This window comes from Protopterus annectens, chromosome 17.part0 (assembly GCF_019279795.1).
Source record: "Protopterus annectens isolate FY-2018-M chromosome 17.part0, PAN1.0, whole genome shotgun sequence".
In the NCBI taxonomy this organism is placed as follows: Eukaryota; Metazoa; Chordata; order Ceratodontiformes; family Protopteridae; genus Protopterus; species Protopterus annectens.
This window is the reverse complement of record NC_056751.1, coordinates 448,627,234-448,641,257: the sequence shown is the minus strand read 5'-3', so window position 1 is coordinate 448,641,257 and position 14,024 is coordinate 448,627,234.

Here is a 14,024-nt window from a genome sequence, read left to right as displayed (position 1 = left end):
AAGGACATATTTCATGTGCTCATGACTAGTCCGGTCCTGCAACACAAGGGTAGATCTCACCTTGGCATATTCTGAGGTGTTGCACAGAATACTGACATTCTTTTTTAACTGCTTCTTTCAGCAGCCAGAGAGGACACTGATTGGGAAACCAAGTAAGTAATTTCAAGGGGAACAGCGTTGATTAACAATGATCAGGCTGGACCAACAGGAAATTCTTGCTTTCCTTTTTCCTTTGTATAGTGGTGTACTTGCCTATTAGGATCGTTCGATATCATCACTCAGGTATCCCCATGACAACACCACATAGTAATAATCTGGTGATGCTGCGGTAGCGTGGTCGCCTCACAGTTAAGACGTTGTCCTGTTCGATTCTCAGCTAGAGCGTCTTCTGTGTGGAAACATGCGTGAATGGGCATACCTTCATTGAAGGTTGTGTGTCAGGGCCGGCAACTCGGCACATAAAAATCTACTGCCAATCATTAGCGGACCGGAGTTCCGCTGTGGCAACCCCTAACCAGGAAAAGCCGAAAGACACAACAACAACATTCCTGGCCATTGAAAGCAATAATGGTTAGCAACTTTAACTTAAACTAACCTTATTATACAGAGGTTAATATGTGAATGGGTTAAGGTCAGAGACTTGGGACCAGGAAAGTCAAAAGCCAACACTGGTGACAGATTTTAAGGTAATCACCGTGTATATGCATCCGGAGATTTTCCAAAGCATTTCAGAAAAATGGGACTAGCTTTCTTGGTTGAAGCCACTGTAAGTTTTTTGTCATTGTGGTAGAAAGATAACGTATTCGGAAGCCTCATCTGAAACTTAATATTTCGTTTGATGAGGTCTGCACAATATGGAGAGAGTTTGCGCCACTTTTCTTTGATTTCTTGGGGAAGATCTTTGGAGGTAGAAATTGTATAGGAATTCCATGTGTAATGTTTTAACTTTTTATATGCAGAGAGGATAGTTTGAACATCTTGGTGGTTAACGAGTTTCACATAGATGGATCTTGGGGTTGTAGTGCTTTGGTTTCTTTGAAGAGCTCGGTGTGCCCTTTCGATTATGCATTCAGACGGAGGTTCTCTTAGTTGCAGAGGTGAGTAGAAGATTTGTTTGAGAGTTAGGAGCAGTTGATTTTGTTCATATTTTTCTGACAAGCCCCTAATAATAAGATTGTTCCATCTGCTCCTTGCTTCCAGATCCAGGATTTTCAACTGGATGTCAGTTAGAGCCTTATCCTTGGTTTTCAGTTCTGATTTCAGATGTTCAATTTCCAATTCATTTGCTTTGGATCTCCCTTCTACTAGGTCTAACCTTTCAGCAATTTGTTTAATTGTACCTCCAAAGGTGTTTAGTTGTTCTGAGAAGCCTTGGACAGCAGATGGCAGAGGTAAAAGGGCGCTCCTCAGATCGTCCATATGTATGGAGTTTTCGGCCTTCTGTTTAGTGCATTCCGTCACTTGTTCCTGCTGGATTTTGGATGTTTTTTGCCTTTTAGAAATAACTTCTTTCTCTGGTAATGATATTGCTGATACTTTGTTTTTTGAAGTTTGCGTGTCCATGCCTTCTATTTCTTTAGGCATTTTCTCACCATGGTTTTGCTTGATTATTCTCCTTGTGGTCACTCTCTGTTGCTGAGGTGCTGAATCCTTCAGGCCTCTATTATACACATGGAGGCACATTCTGATAACTGGTAGATAGTAAAACTGAATTTTTCTTTCAGATTTACAGAATTTGAAGACAAATAAGATGAAGACAGGATCAGTGCAGGTTTTTTTCCTTCTATGGAAACTATGTATATCACTATATGCTGGCAAATGCAGTTTATTCCGAAGTTTGGGTAAGAGCAATGTGGAGAGGGTGCTACTCAAATGACCACCATCTTGGAATCTACACTTCCGCCCTTTTTATGAAGTCTGTCTGAATGAATTATATTGTATCCTGGAGGGAGAGTTCCGGTGTCAGCAATGTGCAGTTTTAGCCATGTTTCGGTTACTGCAATATTTGGGGTGTGTGTAGTTAGCCAGGTGTGGAATTCAGTTATTTTATTGCAAATGCTGCAAGTATTTATTGTTGTTAGAAGAAGTGTATATTTAGACGTGTGATTATTTCCCCTAGTGGTGGATGTACGGGTGCGGTGAAATATTTGGTCAGCAGGGTTATTGGTGGATGTAGGAGTGAAAATTGGGCCTGGGTACGGATGGATATCTCCACACTGTATTAATGTGTGGAGTACATACAATTTAATGTGGGTCTGTTGTCTATGGGAGGTGGGTTTGTAGTAAAGTACTAGACATAATTTAAACTTAGGGGTAGGTGGTAGTAGTTTTAATCAATATAAGGTGATGGTGTTAGCTGATATTAGAGAGGGAGAGATATCTGCGTAACTAAGCTTTTAGTTTTTTTATGTGCAGAAAGTGGTTGGTTGGGTTTATGGTTTTATGTATGGATGTGGTTTGTGTTAGTAAGACTAGAATTAAAATATGGATCATGCTGAGAATGATACTAATTAGGTGTAGGTTGGAGGGGCCATAATGATTGTGGAGTTATGTGGGTGTGGCAAATAGGGTGGGTCTTACTGTTTGCTGAGGTGGAGGGAGTTAATTTGCTGATGAAGAGAGAAGGTGTGTTTGAGGATAGAGATAAATCTAATGAGGTAGAGGTCAGTGGGAATGGGGGTAGGGTAGGGGAGCAAAGTGAGCCTAGAGTGAAGCGGATGGCGAATGGAGTGGGTTGCGCCTGCCTGCAGACATGAGGAGAGGAAAACAAAAAAAACTATCTCCAAGCAAACCTATCTGAGAGAATTTGCTTGGTGGGTGCAAACAAGTATGTACAAATTGCTTAATATCAAGGAGAGAGCGAGAAAAATTAAAAAAGTCTAATGATAGAAACTCGAAACAAATTTAGGAAGTTTAATGGGACAAACTGATTGTTTAGAGGTAAGGGATTATACTAAGGGGCAGGAAATATAGGCACAGAGGGGTAAAGGCAGAAAGGTGGGTTTGATATGATTTTCTTGTGCACAGCCTTCTAAAGTAAGCCTAAAAAGTGAGGTAAATGCCACAGAGAAAAAATGTGGAAGCCAACACATTAGATAAGGCAATTAAAAGAGAAAATAGTAAAATGGCAGGGGAAGGGAAAAGAGAAAGTAAAGGTGAGTTTCCTTTAGCAGTGTGCTCCAAATAAAATGCCTGGAGTTTTATACTGAGGACAAGTACAAAAAAAATAATTTGTATATATATCACAAGGAAAGTCACGTACAATTCTTTTGTAGTGGAATAGAGGGTCAATGGTGTTTCCAAAAGGCTGTGATTTGCAGTAGCCATCCACAGAAAGAGACTGAAACAGGACAGTGGTTCCGTTCAGGAAAATAACAGCTGCTTGCTTACAGTGGGCTATTCTTCTGTAGGACAGGGAGAGGTACAACAATTATTTTGTAGTGGAATAGAGGATCACTGGTGTTTCCAAAAGGCTGTGGTTTGCAGTACCCATCTGCAGAAAGAGATTGAAATGGAAAAGTGTTTCTGTTCAGGAAAATAGCAGCTGGTTGCCTAATGGGGCTATTCTTCTGTAGGACTGGGAGAGGTACATAGCTGGCGCATACTGCTAGGTAGGACTCCACTCACCTGGAGTGTGTATGTGTGTGTGTGTGTGTGTGTGTGTGTGTGTGTGTGTGTGTGTGTGTGTGTGTATGTATATATATATATATATATATATATATATATATATATACACACACACACACACACATTATATATATATATATATATATATATATATATATATATATATATATATATATATATATATATACACATACACATATATATACACACACACACACACACACACACACACAGACATGCACACACATATGCCTTTCACAGTGAGTTATAAAAGTGTTTACACTCTACACTACCCATTGTACAGGGTTCACACATTTTAGAGATAACTCCACTCAATTTATGTCACATACTCCATCTCAACCATCTGTTCCAATAACCATGCTATAAAATAAAGGTCACAGCAGCAGGCATTGGCTAGGTCTTTCTTCCTGCTCAGTAAAATGCCTTTTGCCTAACTTTTCTTCTTGCCATATCTATAACAGACCATGACTGGGCCATCCGATGCCAGGAACCACAAGTCTTTGTCAACAGTCCTCTGCTGTACCCATTATGAAATCCCAATTGAGTAACTACTTCCTGATTTTTGCCTTCCAGGATGCATCCTTTTATATACCACTAAATAGGCAACTAGCTTCCCATAATCATATCTAATGCAATCAATTTCTTAGGTATTTTTTGTGAGAATTTAAAAACACAAGGTTTTTTAAAGGTATACTAATCATTTTCCACACACAAGATATCACAAGTATATCAAGATATATTTGAAATGTCGGGACACACTTTATTGAGTCCCAAAATATGGAGACTGAATGGCCAAAATTTTGACTTAAATATACCAAGTCCAAGATGGCCATTTTTGAGGTTGTATGTATAGAAGTTCAGGGATGTGGAGGGCTTGCTCCACCCTCAACATCAGATGTGCAGGGGCACTTCCTCTCCTGCAAAAAACAAGTTTAAAGGAGATGAGTGACATTTGATATTCACTCTTCTCCTGCATGTTTGACGTGTGTGTGTGTGTGTGTGTGTGTTGTGTTGGTATTCATCATTGCAAGTGATAACAGTTCAATAGATAGCACTTTCCAGCATAGAATCATTGATTGCATACTCATACAGATAGGATGTTTGACATAGACAACCCATCAACTTTCTTATTCATCAGTAAATGTCTAAATGTGGAGTTTTGTGTGCATTCGGAGAGAGAAAGAGAGTCCAGCTCCAGGTTTGAAGTGTGCTATTAAGGGAAATTGTGCATGGTCCAGGCATCTGCATCTGAAAATACTGTGTAAATCCATCTTTGCTCTTAGTGACCATCCCTCATCTGAGTCAGTGGTGAGGATTGAGTCTCCTTGATTTCTGGCTGGGAGGAGGGACCTGTCACATACTAAGCAACTTTTTCCATTTTAACAAATCTTTCTACAGGCAAACATTGGGTATTGCTATGGGGGGCAGTTTTGGCTCCCAGCCTAACTAATACCATCCTAGGAAAATGGGGGAGAGAACACATATAAGACTCTCCCTTCTACAGCACATGGCTTGTTATTTCCAATACATAGATGACATTATTATTTGGAACTGCACAGAGGTAAGGTTACTGGAATTTTTCACCTACATTGGGAATTCCATGAATTTCCTGAACACTACAACTTCCCACAACAAAGACAGTGCTAATTTCCTTGACATCACTGTATCAAAATCAGAAGGCTTTGACTGGCTAACTGGCTCTCAAATAACCTATACCAAAAACCCACCAGAGTAAACTTATTATTGTACTGGGACAGTATGTATCCTTTCCAGATTAAAAAGAACACAATTAAATCCCAAGGTCTCAGGATTGTGAGAGTATCAAAGGAACTAAGGGATTTCACCATCAACATAGTAAACCTAGAAAAAGATTTCCTTGCCCATGGTTACAGTAAGAAGTTCATCTTCAGGATGCTTGAACCTATCTCACTCCATAAAAGCACCAAATCAGATTACCCAATCCCTGACAACAGCCACAGAACTAACAGGAGACAAAACCGCAAGAAGGCATATAAAGACATCTCCATGATGGTTACTTACTCCACTGACTGCAGAGTTATAATGAACATCATAAAGGACAACTGGATTATTCCCAAGGATAACCTATTGGTAAACAATATACTACCAGAAAAACCTAGTTTCAACATTCAGAGAAACAGGAATATCAACATTTTGTTGGAAAAATAAGCAGAACAACCACAGACCAACTCAACTCCTTGAAGGGTACATTCCCATGTGGACTCCCTAACTGCAGTTACTGTAAGCACATGAGCAACAAAGCATGTTTCTACTGCCCTAACACTGACTACTACTACAGTGAAGAACCTTGGAATTGCAATTCAGAATCAGTAGTTTATTACTACCTAACAAAATCCTAATTAATAAATTAAATTCTTTGATGTTAAGTTTCAAGAATAGCTCTCAAGCAACACCTAAATAGTTGGAGAAAGGGTGGAGTAGTATTCCCGGATCTGATTCTATATTCAAACTCTTCTATGATTAGAACAATAGCACAACTTTTAGATGCATCATATTCAGCTAAGTGGAAATTATTTTGGAAAACTTTGGCTATGAATCTAATAATAAAACTTCAACCCTATAAGTTAGAAGCAATTAATAATCCAATGTTATGGATGTTAAAGGGTTACTTTACTACTCATTTAACACCCAAATACCCTGCTAGTTATATCTACAACATTTTATCAAATTTTAGAAACTTTATATATAAGCACGTCAGATACAAGGAGAGCTTTTTCCTTTTGTTCCTTATAGCATTTACAGAAGAATCTTTATTAAAATCAGATTCAAACAAAATTGCATCATTTACACAAAACAACCTTAAGTTTTGGTTTCAATTGATTTCAAACAATAAACCTAAAAAATTTGATCAAATAATACAGGAATTTCATCTAGATAAATCTCTATGGTTAGACATGCAAACTATTAAACTATACAGTGATAACCCACAGTAGTGGTGCTGCGGTAGCATTGTCACCTCACAGCAAGACGTTGTTGCATTCGATTCTCAGCTAGAGCGTCTTCTGTGTGGTGGCATGTGTGAATGGGTGTGCCTTCGTTGAAGGTTGTGCATCAGGGCTGGTAATTCGGCACATAAAAATCCACTACCAGACATTAGCGGACCGGAGTTCCGCTGTGGCGTCCCCTAACCGGGATAAGCCAAAAGACACAACAACAACAACTGACAATAAATTGCATGTAGTATCCCCAGCAGTCAAAAATGACACATGTATTTTATTATAATATTTTCAATCTATTCTTCAACATAAACAAACTTTCTCTGGTAAATTCTCTTTTATATTTAGGACTATTAGAGATGAAACTTTTGGATGTTCAGAAAGTTATTGGAATTATATTTATACAATTAATAATGAACATCCCAGTAACCAAGATAAAATAAATATACTTGAATCAGCAGTGAGAACAACTCTATCCCTTAAACGGAAATTATATTCCTGGAAATTATGCACAGATCCTTCTATATTCCTCAAAGAATAAATAAAATTAACAAGAAGCAAAATATTTGCAATAAGTGTAGGTCAGAGATAAACATAGATTGGGCCCATATGTTTTATGACTGCCCGAACATTAAAACATTTTTGAAACATGTAAATGCACTATTACAAGCATTATTTACAGATAATTTTACTCTTAACAAATCTCTAGTGCTTTTCAGTGCACCCATACAACACAATCTTAATAGAGTAAAATATCCCTTATTCTGGGCAATCCTGGTGGTGGCCAGAAAGAACATAACTAAAAATTGAATATCTGAATTCCCTCCTACTTTCACTGAGTTTAAGAATATGTTAACTGAAGTATGTGGTTTACAAATTAGAACTATAATCTATAGAACATCTAGAAAGACCTATAACTACCATATGTGGATAAACTTACAAAATTTGTTGAAAAAGAATGAACCAACAAAATAAATAATTTTAGTTTTATTGAATAATATACGATACCTAATTAATATTGCTTAATTCTTCACATGTATGCAAAGTTTAATGGATGTCTTTGTAAATACCTTTGTTAGTTTATTTTATTAACTCTTTTACATATTTAATTGAATTTTATATGTAACAATCTCTGTATTCATACTTATATGTTAATTTATGTGATTAATGTATGAATCTCCTTTATTAAAATTAATAAAACTGTTTAAAAAAAAAACGAACTATAGTTTACAGAGCCCAATGCATCCGATGCCCTGTCTTCTATATCAGGAAACCTATCAACAGACTTAAAACCAGCATTGCTAGACACCTTACCGACATCCGGTACAGCAACAACAATACATTAGCTAAGCACAACCAAGATCAACCTGGACACAAGACATTCCAATTTTATATTTTAGATTGCATATGAAAAGAAATACTACAGGGATCATTAAATGACAGACTGGAAAAATGTGACTTAGAATGGCATATCAGACTAGAAGCAGGTAAACCACCAGCACTTAACAGTCAGATTTCCATCACCAGCATTTTCAATCTTAGGAGATTCTCCTCCATCGCCATGCTTATTATTGACAGCTGAACTCTCCTGTTTTAATTTGACTTTGGTGAAGATTTATACAATTATTTATTATTCATTTTTAATTATTAATTGGTCATTAGGTATTGTACTTCTGTGCACAAAAAGTTTTCTTTCTAATTAAAAGGTTCCACTCGAGAGGCAGATCTGAAGAAGCATGAGCAAAAGCACTACAGACAGGCTGTATTTATTAATTTTTAACATACAGAGGTGGTTTTAAATGAAGTTGCTTTCCTTACTATTTAAATTCTTTTATTTATTTAAAAAATACTGTTATTGATTAGATAATCTGCTGTACACCAACAAGATCAACATTTAGTTTCTATATAAAAAATACCAATCACACATAACCCAAATTACACAGTTCTCATTGGTTTGTTATAAGACCTATAGCAGACCAGCATTTCAAATTTTCACCCAGTCATATTTTACTTCCCAATTTCCCACATACATTTTCTCTATCCAGTCACATAGATAATGGATAGTGTAGTATGTGTTTTAGACAAGTTAGTCCACATAGTTGATTAGATGGCTAACACCTAACGGTACACATTGTATAAAAACCACCAAACACAAGGGCCCCATTTACTATATCCCCATAGGTGCATTTCTAAGTCTTATAGCACACCAGTTTTTCAAAGTTCTCTCATTCAATTTTTACAACTGAATTTCCTGGTTACAAACACTCCAATCACACATAATCTGAAAGCAAGATAACCATTGGAATATTAAAACCACCTATATTTTAATATATATATATATATATATATATATATATATATATATTCTAACAGATATTCCAGTTTTAACCAATCACAATTATATATATACTTTTCTATAGAATTAAATAGAATGTAGATTTTTTTCTTTGTTTTTGAAATATGTATAAATACAAGATTTATTTCTAGTTTCTTTACATATGCACAGCTCTTATCTGCCGATTTATGTAAGTTTCACCCAATAAAGATTTGTTATTTTTCTACTAAGAAGTGATGCTATTTTTAATCACAAGATTTGTTGTTTTGGTACGAAGATTGTGAAGCTGTTTTTATTTGCAAAAGTGAAGAAATTTTGATCACATTTTTTTTTTACTGTTTGGTATTTGATTTACAAATACTTCTCACTACAACTATTGCTTGGTGTCTTAGCTTAGCTAAAATATCTCAAAATCTATTATTTCATATTTTTTCTAGTTGGTTTGACTTGAATAGTTGAAACCTGTCCACTATCTGATGGTTTAAGCTAACTAAACTTCAGGGTGCTCACAGTGCTTCACTTCTAATAGTGAAAGGCCTGGAATTAATGTGCTGAATAAAACATCCTTGCACTGCCATCATCCTATTTCTTCAGATACCGTAATGGGGCATAAGCTGTCTTTAGGCTAAAGTACATGCCTAAAAGAAAGTACTTTAGTGGATAAAAAGCTGACTTCTCATATATGCATCCCTATCAATGACACAGCATTTTTCTCAACATTGTTTACCTTTCAACTAATGTAGTAGGCAGGGTAGTCATCTCTTTGATAATACTGAGACAGTACTGCTTCAAAACCATTTATGGTATATCCATATGCAGAGTAAATTTGCAAGTAAAACCAGGAGTCACTAACATTGAGTCAGAACATAATGTTCTCTTCAGTTCATTAAATTGTCCCTCTGTCTCAAGACCATTTTGCTTGGATTAGAGCTTTACATTTTTTAAGATCAAACAAAATTAAACACAAATTTTCTGTTGCACCACATTAGTCCAAGAAAAACTTTCATCTATTTTAAGTGAAGGGTATAGATCATTTTATAGCACTATTTTTCTAGTTTTTATTTATCTCCCTCTTTCTATTAAGTATCTCAAATAGTTGGCTTCTACTGTGCCAAGATTACTGTTTTTAGCGTTTACATTTAAACATTCTGTGCTATGCATTGGAACACTTTCCTATGGTAAAACTCTCAGTCCTCTGAATGGTTGACCACATTACCTACATATGCAACAGTACACCATGTGCGAGGCTTTGTTACTTTATCCATTAATCTCTGAAAGGTAGCAGTTTTTAGTCCAAGTAATTGAAATGAAAGCCATGTGTACTGAAATTAAACAGTGGGGGTTACAGAAGCTGTTCTTTTTTTTTTTAGCAGAATGGGAAGTGATATCAACAGATATTTCTTTATCCACAGTAGTGTTGCTAAGGATTTTGTTTTTCCTAGGTTCTCTGTCATCTCATGAAATCTGGGCATGGGATAAGTATCAAACCCTGAAATGCTATTCAGTTTCCAAAATACATCATCAGATGTGATATTTCTTTCTGGTTTCATAATTAGAACTACTGGGATTTTCCATTCACTCTATGAGCACTCTATCCATTCAAATTTGATCACTCTGTCACTCCTAGATTGAGCATTTTTCTGAATTTCTCTTACAAATTTTTTTCTATTACTTAGGTACTCTGTAAGGTGACATCCAAATTTCACTCCAATTGTTTGTCTCTGCATTACATTTTCAGCTTAGTTCTCCCAAGCTTTTCTGAGAATTCTCCTCTATTTCTTAGTATATAGTCTCTTATTTTCTGCTTTTGTATTTTCAAAGAACAAAACCATTCCATGTCTTCATGTCTTCATTAAAGAACTTACTTTATTGGAATTTTGTTTTAATGTTTTCAACCTAAAAAACAAAACTTCTTCCAAAATAACAAAACCCTTAGAGATGCTCCATTTAGCTATGCAATAATCAAGTGATGAAAGTCATGTTTTAAAAAAGGCATGCATTGAAGAACATCATGCAATAAAAACTAAGCCGTATAGCATTTAACACATTATAAACAATGATTGACATTTCTGCATGATTAAAAAAACAGAATTAAATATTTCAACAAAACAATCACTTATATTTTTGCTGCTTTCATTTAAAGAACACTAGCAATACTGATACATTCATTCAAACCTTGAGATTATTGGCATTAAGTCTGAGCTGCAAGTAAAATTCACATTATTTTGAAAATGTCTCCCAACTCTTCCTGCAGGAAGCCATGTTAATTTTTTCCAGCATCATGAAAATGAATATGGACAACATTATGCAGCAACTGGCATACTTTTTTCCTTATGATGCATTCAGTTTTGTCAATGTAGAATGCCTCATAGGATGAGCAATTAGTAATATAAACAACTGCTCCAGTCTGCTAATTTGCCCCTTCATGTCTAAACATTAAGCCATGACATTTCTATATTTCTCTATACCCAATGACATTAATAAAACTACATAACTTGAAGTGACCACTGGCCCTGTGAATCTATATGCCAGTTTTTAAGTAGTTTTCAGACTTACATTCCAGTATATTTTTTTATGTTAGCCCCTTTCTTGTAAAGTCCATGGACAGTACCTAATGTCCCTCTAATGTTGTAAAAATCATAAATTGTTCTCCGTTTACTATGGATTTTTAAGTCATGTTCTTTGTTGCTGTAAATCAAAATTTTAACTCAAAATTGGTAGATTGTGAAGGGTTTGTACCCCCACTTTCATCAATACTATTAATTATAGAGATAAAGCTTCATGCCCTCTTTTCCTGCACACATCTTATGGTATCAACAAGGAGGTAATCAGGGTAGACCCTCTCTCTAAACATACCACTTAAGTTGATCAATTCCATGTAAAACGTCTCACTGTTCAATATTGATCATTACAGATGGACCATCTAGCCATCTAGCAGTTTTTTTTCTTTGAGGGTGGCAATTCCTGTAGTGAAGATAAGAACTCAGAGTCTCTTTGCAGTAGATGTTTGAGGTAATCTATGTTAGAGAAACAGTCATATGCAAACTTTTGTTAAAAATGTAGGAATAAAGTACAATCTTGCAAAAACTGCACATGCCGATGTAGCACCTCTTCAGTACTTTGCCAAAAAATAAAAATGTCATATAGGTACCTGAATTAATTTGCAGTACACCCTGTGGGAGTTAGAAAGTACAAAATTGGTTTCCCAGTACCAATAGACTAAATTAGCATATATAGGGGTACATACTGTCCCGTAACTACTCCAGTGATCCTATGGTCAAATTCCCCATTTAAAAGTAACACCATTGTTATATAACACAGTCTCTGCATGTTTTTTCTAACAACTTAATGACCCTGGCTAAAAGCTAAGCATCCCCCCATTACAGTCTTCAGGAATGATCTCAAGCCTAGATCATGGGGTATGACCAGAAAAAAAGGTCTTTACTGTCAATTGTCACTAAGATGGTATCCACAGAGAAATCCACTTTTTTGACATTAGGTAAAAATTGCCAGGAATCTTTCTTATATGTGATAAAATCTTTTAGTGGTGTTTTGAAAGGGGTGATGATGATGATTAGAATGACATTATATAGGGTTTTCATTTAAAACATTTATGTCCGAATGAAAGTACTAAATTAACAAATGTTGCATCAGTTGTCAGCTCATTATCTTTTGCATTAGCTTTTAGCCTTCTGTCATGATTGATAAAAAATTATAAAAGACAACTCAAAAATCTTGTGGTGGGGTGGAGCCTAGATGGCCATTTGAAAGCAGCAACTTTACAGAGCTTTGCAGTAAGATCAAAATAAACAGGAAAATGTTTATGTTTAAGCAAAATTACTTCAGACAGTAACTTATAATAGTGTAGGCTTACTTGCCTCTGAATTTTGTGAAAATGCATCAACTTTTTCCTGTCAGAATCTTTTGGAGACATATTGGCTGGAAGAAAAATGAGCAACACTAAACAATCCTGCTCTGACACTTCTCTGAAGAAGGGTATGCAGCTGGTGACAGCAGCACTTCAGGAGTCATCTGTGAAATTAGACAGTTTTCAGGAAAACTTAAAAGAGAACTGCATAAAACAAACTGACATTTTTAAAGAAATGTTCCAACAGCGATGAAACTAAATATCTGATATGGATAATAATCAAAATGACATACAGGGAAGATTAAAGGAGGAGGCAACTCAAACAAAATATATATTAAAACAAAAATTAAAGTTATGTATTTACTGTAAACATAGATTCATGTCATATGGTTTAACTGTAGGCTGCCAGATCCAACGGGATCTGACCTCTGCACCAATTAAAAAGATCTTGATCCAGGGCTCTGGCTCCTTTTATACCTAAAATTCCTTGGGTTCCACCTAATTACATCAGATTGAGATTGCCCTCCTTAGAAAATCCTAATTGCTATCACAAGTAATAATGTTAACTTATATCAGTTAAAAAATAATCCTATAGCAAATAGAAGCTACATTTTAAGCAAATATAAGAGAAGCATAGATAATTCTATCCTGGTCGTCAAGAATACAAATGGCAATTCAGAGGGGGTTGGCAGGTGGGATATTGAAATGGATGTAAAACAGATAACATGGATATATTGTTATCTTGTGTAAATAACGTTCGTATCCTATGTTGTCTATTTTCATCTGATTCAACTGTGGGAGAGATTCCCAAACACTGTTGCCTGGTTGGACTCATGGAAGGATATTCTTGGCAATGGTGGAGAAAAAGGATGAATGAGACCTGGATTGTTCATTCAATTTTTAATGAGAAATAAAGGTGTGAACTATAAACCAAGTAGCTGCTACACAGATATCATTAATAGGAAGTTAGCTTGCAAATGCAGTAGACACAGCCATTTTGGTTGAATGTGCTTTTGATTGAGATTGCATTACCATGCCTCATTTAATACAGCCTGAAAGCCATCTGGACAATGTAACTTTGGAAAATGACATCTCCATTTTCTGTTTTGAGAAGGTAACAAACAGATTTTCTGAATGGGCTTGTCCTGTGAAGGTAGAATCACAATTAGCAATGCATGTTCAGCAGATGCAATGTGCA